Source organism: Protopterus annectens, chromosome 14.part0, assembly GCF_019279795.1.
Source record: "Protopterus annectens isolate FY-2018-M chromosome 14.part0, PAN1.0, whole genome shotgun sequence".
Taxonomy (NCBI): domain Eukaryota; kingdom Metazoa; phylum Chordata; order Ceratodontiformes; family Protopteridae; genus Protopterus; species Protopterus annectens.
In genome coordinates, this window is record NC_056748.1 from 798,086,033 (window position 1) to 798,098,380 (window position 12,348).

General features: G+C 38.8%; 1 protein-coding gene across 2 annotated transcripts in view; it reads right to left on the minus strand.

The window, feature by feature from the left end:
• Nucleotides 1–12,348, minus strand: part of CCHR14.PART0H10orf95 (chromosome chr14.part0 C10orf95 homolog) — a 499,460-nt gene that overhangs the window by 215,224 nt on the left and 271,888 nt on the right. The gene's annotated exons all lie outside the window — the stretch shown is intronic.

The following is a 12,348-nucleotide window of genomic DNA, read 5'->3' on the forward strand; positions in this document are numbered from 1 at the left end:
TGATCCTTGATGTAATCCCACCTCCACTTTAAACTTATCAGTCACTCCCACTGCAGACCTCACCACTGTCACACTACCCTCGTACATATCTTGTACCACAGTTATATACTTCTCTGCCACTCCAGACTTCCTCATATAATACCTCAACTGCTCTCTAGGCACCCTGCATATGCTTTCTCTAAGTCCACAAAGACACAACGCAACTCCTTCTGACCTTCTCTGTGCTTCTCCATCAACACTCTCAGAACAAACGACGCATCTGTAGTGCTCTTTCCCGGCATGAAACCATACTGCTGATCACTAATCATTACTTCCCTTCTTAACCTAGCTTTCACTACTCTTTCCCATAACTTCATGCTGTGACTGATCAATTTTATCTCTCGGTAGTTACCACAACTCTGCATATCACCATTATTTTTATAAAGGGTCTATATTAGAACACAGAACATTCAAAATGTCAAGTGTTCTAATATCGAACCCTATCAATCGAAAAGTCAAAACATCGAACAGTCAGAACAGCAATTTTTTTCCTAGGGAAAAAATTTGCTGTTCCAAAACATAACACAAGCACACCAAACAAATAGCAATCCACACACATACAAATAAACTCTTACACCTAACCCTACACTAAACTATACATGCACCACTAACTATCCACTTACCTTAACCCAAACCCTAACCCTAAGGTCCGTCACTATCACACAGTTACCTCACCCACGCCCTAACCCTAACTCACCTACCCCGCCCTAACCCTCATGTCCACACAATCGCAGACTTACCTGACCCGCACCCTAACCCTAACTCACCTAACCCACCCTAACCCTCACATCCACACAATCGCACACTTACCTGAACCTGACCCGTAACTTTCCACCAGACCGCTGAAAATACCAAAGCAACAGAAATGGACTACCAAATTCTTTCCCTAGGAAAAAATTCAGTTTTCCGTTTCTTCGATATTTTCAGCATTCGCTGAAAACGGGTTGATATTAGAACACTCAACATTTTGAATGTTCGGTGTTCTAATATAGACCCTTTAAAAATCGGTACCAAAACACTTTTCCTCCACTCCTCAGGCATCGTCTCACATTCCAAGATTTCATTAACCAATCTGGTTAAAAACTCCACTGCCATTTCTGCTAAGCACCTCCATGCTTCCACTGGTATGTCATCTGGACCAACAGGCTTTCCATTCTTCATCCTCTTCATAGCTGTTCTTACCTCCTCCTTGCTAATCTGTTGCACTTCCTGATTCAATATCTCCACATCATCCAACCTTCTCTCTCTCTCATTCTCTTCATTCATCAGCCCCTCAAAGTACTCTTTCCATCTGCTCACACACTCTCCTCGCTTGTGAGTACATGTCCCTCATTATCCTTTACCACCCTTACCTGCTGCACATCTTTCCCAGCTTGGTCCCTCTGTCTAGCCAATTGGTACAGGTTCTTTTCTCCTTCCTTAGTGTCCAAGCTTTCATACAACTCTCCATATGCCTTATCCTTTGCCACCTCTCTCTTTGCCATGCACCTCATCTCCTTATATTTCTGTCTACTTTCTTGATCTTCTTTGCCAGCCTCTTCCTCTGTATACTTTCCTGTACTTCCTCATTCCACCACCAGGTCTTCTTGTCCTCCTTCCTCTGTCCAGATGTCACACCAAGCACCTTTCTAGCTGTCTCCCTTACCAGCTCTGCTGTAGTTATCCAGCTATTCGGTAACTCTTCACTGCCACCCAGTGCCTGTCTCAACTCTTCACTGAACTCCACCTCACAATCACCCTTTTTCAACTTCCACCATTTGATCCTTGGTACTGCCCTCAGACTCCTCCTCCTCTTCTTCATCACCAGTGTCATCCTTCAGACCACCATTCCATGCTGCCTAACTACACTTTTCACTGTCACCACTTTACAGTCTCCAGTCTCCTTCAGACTGGCCCTCCTGCATAGGATATAATCCACCTCTGTGCATCTTCCTCCACTCTTGTACATTGTCCTATGCTCCTCCCTCTTCTTAAAATATGTATTCACCACAGCCATGTCCATCCTTTTCGCAAAATCTACTACCATCTGACCTTCTGCATTTCTCTCCTTAAAACCATACCTACTCATCACTTCCTCATCCCCTCTGTTCCCTTGACCAACATGCCCATTGAAATCCACTCCAATTACCAGTCTCTCACCCTTGGGTACACTCACCACCACTTCATCCAACTCACTCCAAAATTTTTCTTTCTCATCCATCACACACCCAACTTGTGGAGCATATGCACTAAAAACATTCATCATTACACCATCAATTTCCAGCTTCATAAACATTACTCTATCTGACATTCTTTTCACCTCCAAAACACTCTTGGCATACTGTTCCTTCAGGATAACCCCTACCCCATTTCTCCTCCCATCCACACTATGATAGAACAATTTGAACCCACCTCCGATACACCTGGCCTTACTCCCCTTCCATCTGGTCTCTTGCATGCACAATATATCAGTCTTCTTTCTCTCCATCATATCAGTTAATACAATATATCAAACTTCCTTCTCTCCATCATATCAACTAACTCTCTCCCTATGACAGTCATACTGCCAACATTCAAAGTTCCTACACTCACTACCACACTCCTAACCTTCCTCCTCTCTTCCTGTCTTCAGGCATGCCTTCCACCTCTTCTCCATTGGCCAACAGTAGCCCAATTTCCGCCAGCACCCTGTTGGCTAACAGTACTGGTGGCAGTCATTGTTAACCCGGGCCTTGACTGATCCAGTATGGAAATCTGTATTGTTGTCCGCATATATCTTTTGGCAAAAGTTTTACACCGGATGCCCTTCCTGACGCAACCCTCCCCATTTATCTGGGCTTGGGACCGGCACGAAGAAATGTACTGGCTTGTGCATCCCCAGTGGCTGGGTTGTGTGCTTTCTGTGAATATACTAATGGAAAATGACTGGAATTTAACACAAGTTAGAGTACAAGTCACTGAACATGATCCACATCCTAGAAATCCTGTCAAATACAGGAATGTTAAATAATGCATTAAATCAGCTAAGCATTTTTGGGGGGTACCTGATGAATCAAAGGACTGCATTGGCAATCCTCACAAAAACAATAGTTTAATTGTAATTACAGGGAATATATATCAGTTCTGAAACTGAAGTAATTTAGAGTATCCCCTGTTCTGTATTTTGAGGTACACTTATCTTGGAGTTATTACAAGTAAGTAGAAAGGGTGTTGGGGACATAGATGCTCCACATTAGGGAAGCAGGAGGGGGTAAGGCAAACACTCTAAAGGTGTAATAGAGAGCTTTGTAATCAAATGTTTATTTCTGGAATCATTTAAAGTGCTAGTACTTGCAGTAGTGGGTCTAGCACTTCCAATGGGGAAACATTTTTTATATTGTATATTAGTTTAGCATTTTCATTACTTAGTAATTGAATTATTCTAGTGCTTGTTTCTTTATATTTTAAAACCACATGTTCATAATGACTTTTACTTATTTATTATAACCAGTTATAACCAACACTGGCAAATAACACACATAAATACACAAAAACATACTCAGAGGCTCTAAAAATCTTCAAAAGCAACACAGACCTCCAAAGCAGACACCTAAGCAACCTCCACACCTCATCACAAACCATGAAACACATACTTTACATAATCAGTGTGCCATTCAATCACAGCCCTTGAGGCAAAATAACATACCCAACACACTAGTAATAGGCGACTCTATAGTCAGGCACACTGATGTCCCACTAACTAGGCTGGACAAGGAGAAGATTACAGTTAGCTGCCTGTCGGGCGCCAGGATCCGCCACATAACACAATCACTCAGGTCGCTCCAGAACAAGTACGAATACGACTCTGCCATTGTCCATGTTGGTGTGAATGACCTGAGACGTACCTCCCTGGACTACATGAAAAGAGACATGGAAAAGCTCTCTGATCACGTAGCCCAAGCCGGATTGACCCTGACCGTGAGTAGCATCCTGCCCTCACCAAGAATGATGCCACAGTATAAAGAAAAAATGATCAATTTCAACAATTGGCTAAGTTTCTGGTGTCATTCAAAGGGGATTCAGTGTCTGTCCACCTGGGATAACATGCTCAACAAGCCACTTTGCTTCATAAGAGATGGCTTGCACCTGTCACCCTTAGGCATTCGAATACTGGCCATGGTGCTCTTATTCAAGGACCCTTTCTAGGCATGATCTGGGTCACTAGGGCAATAGAGTACAGTAGCTTACAACAGTGGATAAGCAAATTAATACTGTACATTGTGTTAGCATAGGGGCAAGTAAGGCTGCAACAAGCAAAGAAACAAAAAAACAAAGCAATGTCACAGGTTATACAATATTTAGAAATGTTTTACATAGAGGTATATGCTAAAATGTAAATATTAACCATAAATCTGTAAGTATTAATTAAGAGAGTAAGTATTTATATACAGCTGGAGTGGAGGAGTAATGTGAGATAACAGTAGGATGTATGTAGTAAAGGGGGTTAAGTGAAAGGTATAGGAGAACAAACTGAAGAATACACAGGCATGTTGCAATGAATTGAAGAAAAGCTGGAAAGAGTGTGAAGGTATGTGAGGGAGAATATAGGGGAATGTTTGAAATTTATGCGTGATAGATTGTGTGGGTTGTAAGTATTTAGCTTAATTATGTACGTTTTTTATGATTTCTTTACAATTACTTTGTAATCAGCTTTATGGTGAATACTGAACTAATATTTTGTTTTAAGCTGACAACCTGGAAAACAAGCATACTAATTGTTTCTGATCATGGGCTGGAGACTCAGACAGTCACCTTGCCATAATACCTACTACAGGAATTCTTGAATTAAATAAGTATAGTATTCAAACAGTAATTTAAACTCATGGAGGATTATACACTAAAGCATATATTTTGCCTTGAAAAGTGGAATACTTCTCAACTGTCCAGATTTTTGCCTCATATTTTTGGTCTGTTCCTCATAAAATGTGTGGTTTTCTGTCAAATCACCAAAGGCTGAAGTCACTAAATAATGACATACATTTGAACTTCGGACTTCATATCCTTCAGAAAATACATGCTAACACAAATCCTGTAGCAACTTTTTAAGTTTATAAGAGCGATATTTAAAATCTGTCGATATTTTTGGGCCTTTGTTCCCCCTTTTTAGGCTTTGTCCAGATTTCATGAGCTAAGAGGTTGAGTGGTATGGTTGTAGCATATGCAGCAATGACCATGTGTGATAACACTTTCTGAGCTTGTTTGAAAAGCCTGTCAGATTCGTGCATTTATCTATGTATATGTGTGCCAGTATCAGTGATGTGCAAGTGATATGAGATATATATGACTAAATGTCTACTGCTGTTTTCTTGCCTAGAATTTAAGGGATACCGTACAGACTTATGAGTGTCTGTTAATAGATATGACCGGGCTGATCTGGTTATAAGTAGACCACAATGGAGATCTGCTACCTTTTAAAGCAGTACCACTGGTTAATTACACCTGTGTGTTGGTGCATTAGATCAAAATCTTTATTGCATGAGGTAGGTAAGGGAGATCTAGACTTAGATAACTGACTACCAGAGTAGGTATGCTTGCCAGATGGAAAAGTTGTCCTTCCTGCCTGCAAAACATATGGTGGCATGCAGTGGTTTACCTGGGTGAAAGAAAAGTAGCATTGTGGTCAATTTTTATTAACAGTTGGTTATTAACGAATGCAAATGCTCATTACTCATGTGAAATACCTATATTTTGGCTCATTATATTAGCACACTGATATGCACTTACCTACATTCATTCATTATCTAATTTAATGCATGCTCATAACTTCATATTTTTCAGTATGACTGAACTTTTTGATATAGTTTGTATTTCATCTGTTTGCTCATACTTAAAAGTAGCAAGCTAGATTTTTCATGTTATAGTTACAGTTTGATATAAACATCAACTATCTTAAGAAAACGTTTTAAAAGCAATGAAACATCAAAATCAAACTTTACTATTTGAAAAAATGCGTAATAGTTTTCTGGTAATGCAGAAGTACTCAAGAAATTTGCATAGAGTTTTCACCATTCATATATGTAGAACATTGAAATACTATAATAACTATATGCAGAAAAATACCCTGGTATATTTCATACAGATAAATAGCTTACTTATATTTTGTTAAATTTCAGAAATTGTGTGTAACTGAGAATAGCAAGTAAACCAGTCTGTAGACTGTTACTCACCTTTTGTGCTGGAAGAGCAGAAGGCTGTGGGTTCTATTCCCATACCAGGTAATTGCATTATTTATTTATTTTTTTAAAATACTAACACTGCAGTACAGCATTAGGGGGTGCTGCACTCCTGAGTATGCTTTCCTTCAGATTAGATGTTATATCAAGGTCCCATCCGCTTGAGTTGGTGGTAGCTCAGGTGGACGTAAAAGATCCCATGTTACTTATCAAAAAGAGTAGGGGAAGTTCTCCAACTTTTTGGCCAAATCTCCACTAACAGAACAAATACTGCTTTATGTTGCCACTGAAAAGAGGCTACTAGTCTAGTGGGACTAAGCAAATCAACAAAGGATAAATAAATAAACATAAATAAAAACATTCCCTAAAATGAACATAATCAGAACTGCTTGCAAAATGAAGACAACAAAATAATAATCTATATGGCTCCCTACTGAAATGCCAAGTGCCAATAAGCTGATAAAACAACTGAAAACACAAGAGAAGAGCAAATCTCAAAAAAAAATTCTTATCCTTTAAACTTCTTTTTGCAGGGGAACAAGCCCCTCACACCCCCATAAGTTATATATACCAACTCTGAGATTGCCATACCTCACAGAAATGGGAATATTCCAAGAAATGGCATATCAGACTTTGTAGATGTAAGTCGATTTTTTTCTGCCATTCAGTCTCCATATTACAGGAATCACCGTCATGGGTCCCAACATTTCAAATAGTTACTGACCTATACTATCTGGTAATATCAGAAACTTGGTTTAGTACAAATACCTTTTGTTATCAAAAAGAGTAGGGGAAGTTCTCCAGTACTACTGCTAAAAGAATGTAATAGTTTGTATAATCACAGGAATTCTAATACTGAAACAGATGTATCTTGTTGTGTACATGGTATTTAAGCCTCATCCACCTTCTGTGATAATCCTGTAGTTAAAATCATTCTGATGTTAACTTTCACAACTCTGTTCTTAGTATGGTGGGCTTTAATAAAAGTTCATCCTACAAGCTGAACAAGAGGATTTGTTCCATAATACATTAGCTGACTCCTTGTCTAAGGGAAATATCAAAACCAGTAAACTTAACCACTCAAGTACTGACTGGTTGATTACTGTATCACCTAATCAAAGATTCAAATCTTTGATGGAGATTGTAATCAACCTTCATTATGAACAATGTGTCTCCTTTGCCACATAAGGAACTAACATCTTTGGTCTAGTATTCAGTTCCAAAAATCACTTTTTAAATGTTTTCCCTTAGCGTTTGTGTTTTGTCCAGTTTTGTGCACACAGGTAAGGATAACATTACACAATAAAAGTATTAGTAAGAGTAGAATGAACTCAAAAATTGTTTTTATGTATGATTATACCAGTAAGGCAGAAGTGATAGAGAACTGCAACTAGACTGCAGTGACAAAGGATCCTGGGATGTTCTCAGCTCTTATTTATGATAACATGAACTCTTTCACTGATGCTGATGTCCCCATTTTGGCCACCAAAGGTAGATCTTAGAATCAGTCTTCTTAGTAGAATCCAGACCTTTGGAGCATATACAGTATGTTTTCATTAACCAAGAATAAGGTAAAATCATTATTATCCTTATCTCAAACCAATCAGTTCAGGAAGACAGACTGTGAGAAACAACTAGCCATTAATTCTACAGATAACTAAAAAATTCTGCATCACCTCTAAGAGCTTCTTGAATTACTTCAGTAAATTCAAACAATTTGAAAGATCTTAACTGCATTACTCTAAAAAAAAATTATCTAGCTGAGTCAAACTAAAAATGAACACAGCAGCTGGACCTGATTGAGCTATCATGTTATTTGCTAAAAACTAACTTTAAACTTAAAAAATATGTTTACTTATCTGTTCTATTAACACCTAGCAACCAGGTTTGTTCTTTGGGTTTGTAAAAAGGCTTTGGTAATGTCAATTTTTAAATGTGATAACTATTATCTGATCAACTTGAATAATAAAGCAGGGGAACTCCCTGAAGAAGTTTTACTGCAACATCTTCCTGAACATCTGATTAAATTGTCAGGTTAAAATCAACATGGATTATCACTGGTAAATTATGTACACTGAGCCTGATATAATTGTTTAACTGTGTCACAGAAGCCCTGACTCTTGTCATTTCTGCTTATATCATACATCTAGACTGTAAGAAGGTCTTTAACAGTATCCATCACAATTAAAGTGTTTCTCACCTGAAACTACATATGGTAAACCCCTACAATGTTCAACTGGCTCAGGAGTAGGTCCTTGAGTGCTAGGATGTAGTCTAAACATTCAGGTTCAAAATCAATGCATACAATGGTCCTGCAAGGATCTATCCTGGGTCCTGTCCTGTTTTATATTTTTATAATTTCTTTGCCTATCCACTGATTATCTGAAGCAGCATGTTCACCAATGGCACAAAGTCAGCCCTTCTAGTCACAAGTACCCCATATCAGAAGGTCCTCCAAGCACAGCTAAATGGCTTAACTCACTTTGCCTCAATTTTAATATCAGGAAATTGGTTATTATGCATTTTAGCAAGGAGTTCAGAGCACATCCATAGGTCTTATATAATAAAATCATTCCTGTTGTGGATTATTATAAAGACTTGGGTACCAATATATCAAAAGATCTTTCATTTGACATTAATATTTAACATATATGTAAAATGTCATACTGTACCAGTAAAATCATTATGACAACTATTTCTTGCAGATCAGTTGAGGTTATATTATGTCTGCATATTGTCATATTTGACCTCATATCAAATACAGTGTACCTTTTGCCTATACTTAGGGAGAACATCATTAACCTGGGGATAATTCACTGGTCTACAAGAAGACAATTTTCTAGTTTAAAAAAAAAGAAAAGCTTAATTGAGAGAAACATTTCACTTCCTGGAATTTTTACTTAGTTTATTACTGGATTACCATGGGTTATCTAACTAAAGGTTGTCAGAGTTACTAGAATTAATATCTTTCTTTTAATCTGAATTTAAAGGATAAAACCACTATTTACAGCAATAACATTTTACATATAGTGTTTGGTATTACTAGATTAAAAATATGCACTTGAAATACAGTTCCCTGATTGGAAGAGGTTACCCAAGGATGTAAGAAATACATGATACCTGGAAGAATTTAAAATCAAATTAGGCACATATTGCAGTAATCTAAAATTTAACCATATATGGTCTCATCACACACTCCTTGATCATATCTTTGACCTTGAGGATGACTTCTAAATATACAACTTCCATGGAAGCAAAAAATCTCACATGCACATGATATAGATGAGGTTGTCAGGAATAACCACACTACATCCCTCATGCACACCACTCACCACACATACAGACTGTCTTAAGCTGAGGCACTTAAAATAAACCTTCCCAAATCTCAAAGACCACCTAGCGGCAACACTGCTCCTCAGCAATCACTAAAACACACAACAAAAGCAACACGAAACATCTTACATAAACCTACACCCAATAGTGCCCAAACAGCAAAACCCATAAAGGAATCTTATAGTTTACCCAATACTCTTGTCATTGGGGACTTCATTGTGCGACACACAGATGCCTCACTCACCCGTTTAGACAAGGAAAAGATAATAATTAGTTGTCTATCTGGAGCCAGGATCTGCAATATCGCACATGCACTCAGGTCACTGCACCTCGAGTACCAATATGATTCTGTCATAGTCTATGTGAGTGCAAATGAACTGAGACATATCTCACTGGACTATATCAAAAGAAACATAATGTATCTCTTGGAATATGTGTTATAGATAGGTATAAGCCTTGCATTGAGCAAAATTTTGCCTTCACCAAGGATGATGGCAGAGTATGAATATAAAATTATTGATTTTAATAACTGGTTTAGTTTCTGATATCACTCCAGGGGGATCCAGTATCTGTCAGCATGGGAGAACATGGTCAACAGACTATGCTGCTTGGCCAAGGATGGTCTGCAGTTATCCCCTCTAGGTTTTTGGTTATTGGCTAAAACTTTATTCCCCCATTACAGCTTGTTTTAGGCAATGCCAAAAATACAAAACTACCAACATAGTGGAAAGTCTTTAAGCAACTTTAAGGTGTTACTGTTCAGTGCTATCAGCCTAAACAAAAAACTCCATGCCCTTCAAACATTCCTCACTCTGGAGAATGTAGATATCTGTGCTGTGACATTGACTTGTTTTAAAGCTGTAGAAAGTATTCTGGCAGTGCATAGCCTCCCACACATTTAGATTAACAACAGCACCGACTGGGGCCAAAGGTGTAGGTGTTTCAATCTATGTTAGCAACAACATACCTGCAGGTTGGTTAAACAACATGATACCATGGAACTCATCCACATGCAAGTCACCATAGATAAGGTCACCATAACATGACTAGCTACAGGTCACCATCTATGCCCCAAGAGTCTCACGACTCTTACCTAAACCTAAAAGAGGCACTCACTATCCGACCAAATACCTTATTCATGGATGACATTAACTACCATGCTACAGACTAGGACACTTACACTACCAGAAAAACTGTAAATGTAGACAAACAAGTTCCACCATGAAGATAAAGCCACTTATATGTAAAAACTGAACTATATAAAGAAAGAAAATACAACTGGCACCAAGGCACTCGATAAAAAAAAATTATGGCTTCATTGAATAGCTACATATACAGCTAAACAAGAAAGTAAAAGGTCTAATTAAGTCCAACAAGGCCAGCTATGAGGTCATGATAGACTTGTAGGCTAAGAGCACTCACAAGACCTTCTTCAGCTATGTCCCAAACCTTAAAAGTAAAACACAGCAGTGTGCTGAACTGGTAGGAAAGTGTACCACCTACACTGATCAGGGTGACATAGCAAATCTACTGGCTGATAAATGCAGCTCAAACTTCACCCTCCCAACTCCACCAGGTGAAATTCCCTACAACATGCTTCCCCCAACTATTAGCAGAGACCAGGTGGTGGCAGCACTCGTTAAAGCCAAGAACACCACCTCTGTGAGTTTCTATAATATCCCTGGTTGCCTCTTAAACAGCCTAAAACATGACCTATCAGGACCACTTAAGGCACTTTTCAACTACAGTTTTGAAACAAGCTATGTTCCAAGTGAAATGAAGAACAGCAACAGTCATTCTCCCCAACAAAGGCAGGCCATCAACTACCCAGGGAACCACAAACCTATCAGTCTAACAAGCCTAATATACATAAACATGGAATGAATTATCATGAAAATGATAAACAAGGACATTGGCAACCTACAGACACTGGACCATTCCCAATTTGGCTTTATTAAGAGAAGGTCATGCCTATTTACCCAGAGTCACCAAGGCAATGGATAAGGGTAAAACAGTGCATACTGCATATCCTAACCTGGCCAAGGCATTTGATACAATACCCAACTTATGCATTGTTGACAAGCTCTCTGAGCTAGGCATGAATGACCACATAACTTGCTGGATTGCCAACTGGCTCACAGGCAGGATCCAAGGCATCAGGATCAGTGAGACCACCTTCACCAAGAGATCAGTCACTAGTTTAGTACCCCAGGGTTCTGTGCTAGGCCTGCTCCAGTTTAGTATCTACTTCTCTGAAGTCAAGGCTAACATTCAAGACCTCTGGCTTACCAAGTTTACAGATGACTGTAAATTGGGAGCTATTACAGAATCCCCTCAAGACACCAACATCTTTCGAGAGGGTTTAACACAGACAAATGACTGGTGCTACAGCCATGGCCTAAAATTCCTTGCCAAAAATGCATTATAATGCCCTTTGGGAAACTGTCATACCAAATTACTTACTTCATTGATAAAACATCCCTAAGTGCCAACCCAGTATAAGCGATCTAGGAAAATATATAGACAAAGACAGCAATCTGGCCAATGACCAACATGTAGCTAAGATAGTAATAAAAACTTTCTATGCTGCCCAAATTATAAGTAAGGGCATGGAATCCAGGCTCAAAGACATTATAATACCCTGTACTGGGCCCTATTCAGACCTATCATTGAATACAATGCCCACTTTATTGTGTATCTAAAAAGACAGTTGTAATAGATGGAATGCCCACAAAAGGCTTCTCACCAGGAGAATTCAGGGCTTGAATACCCTATCCTACACTGA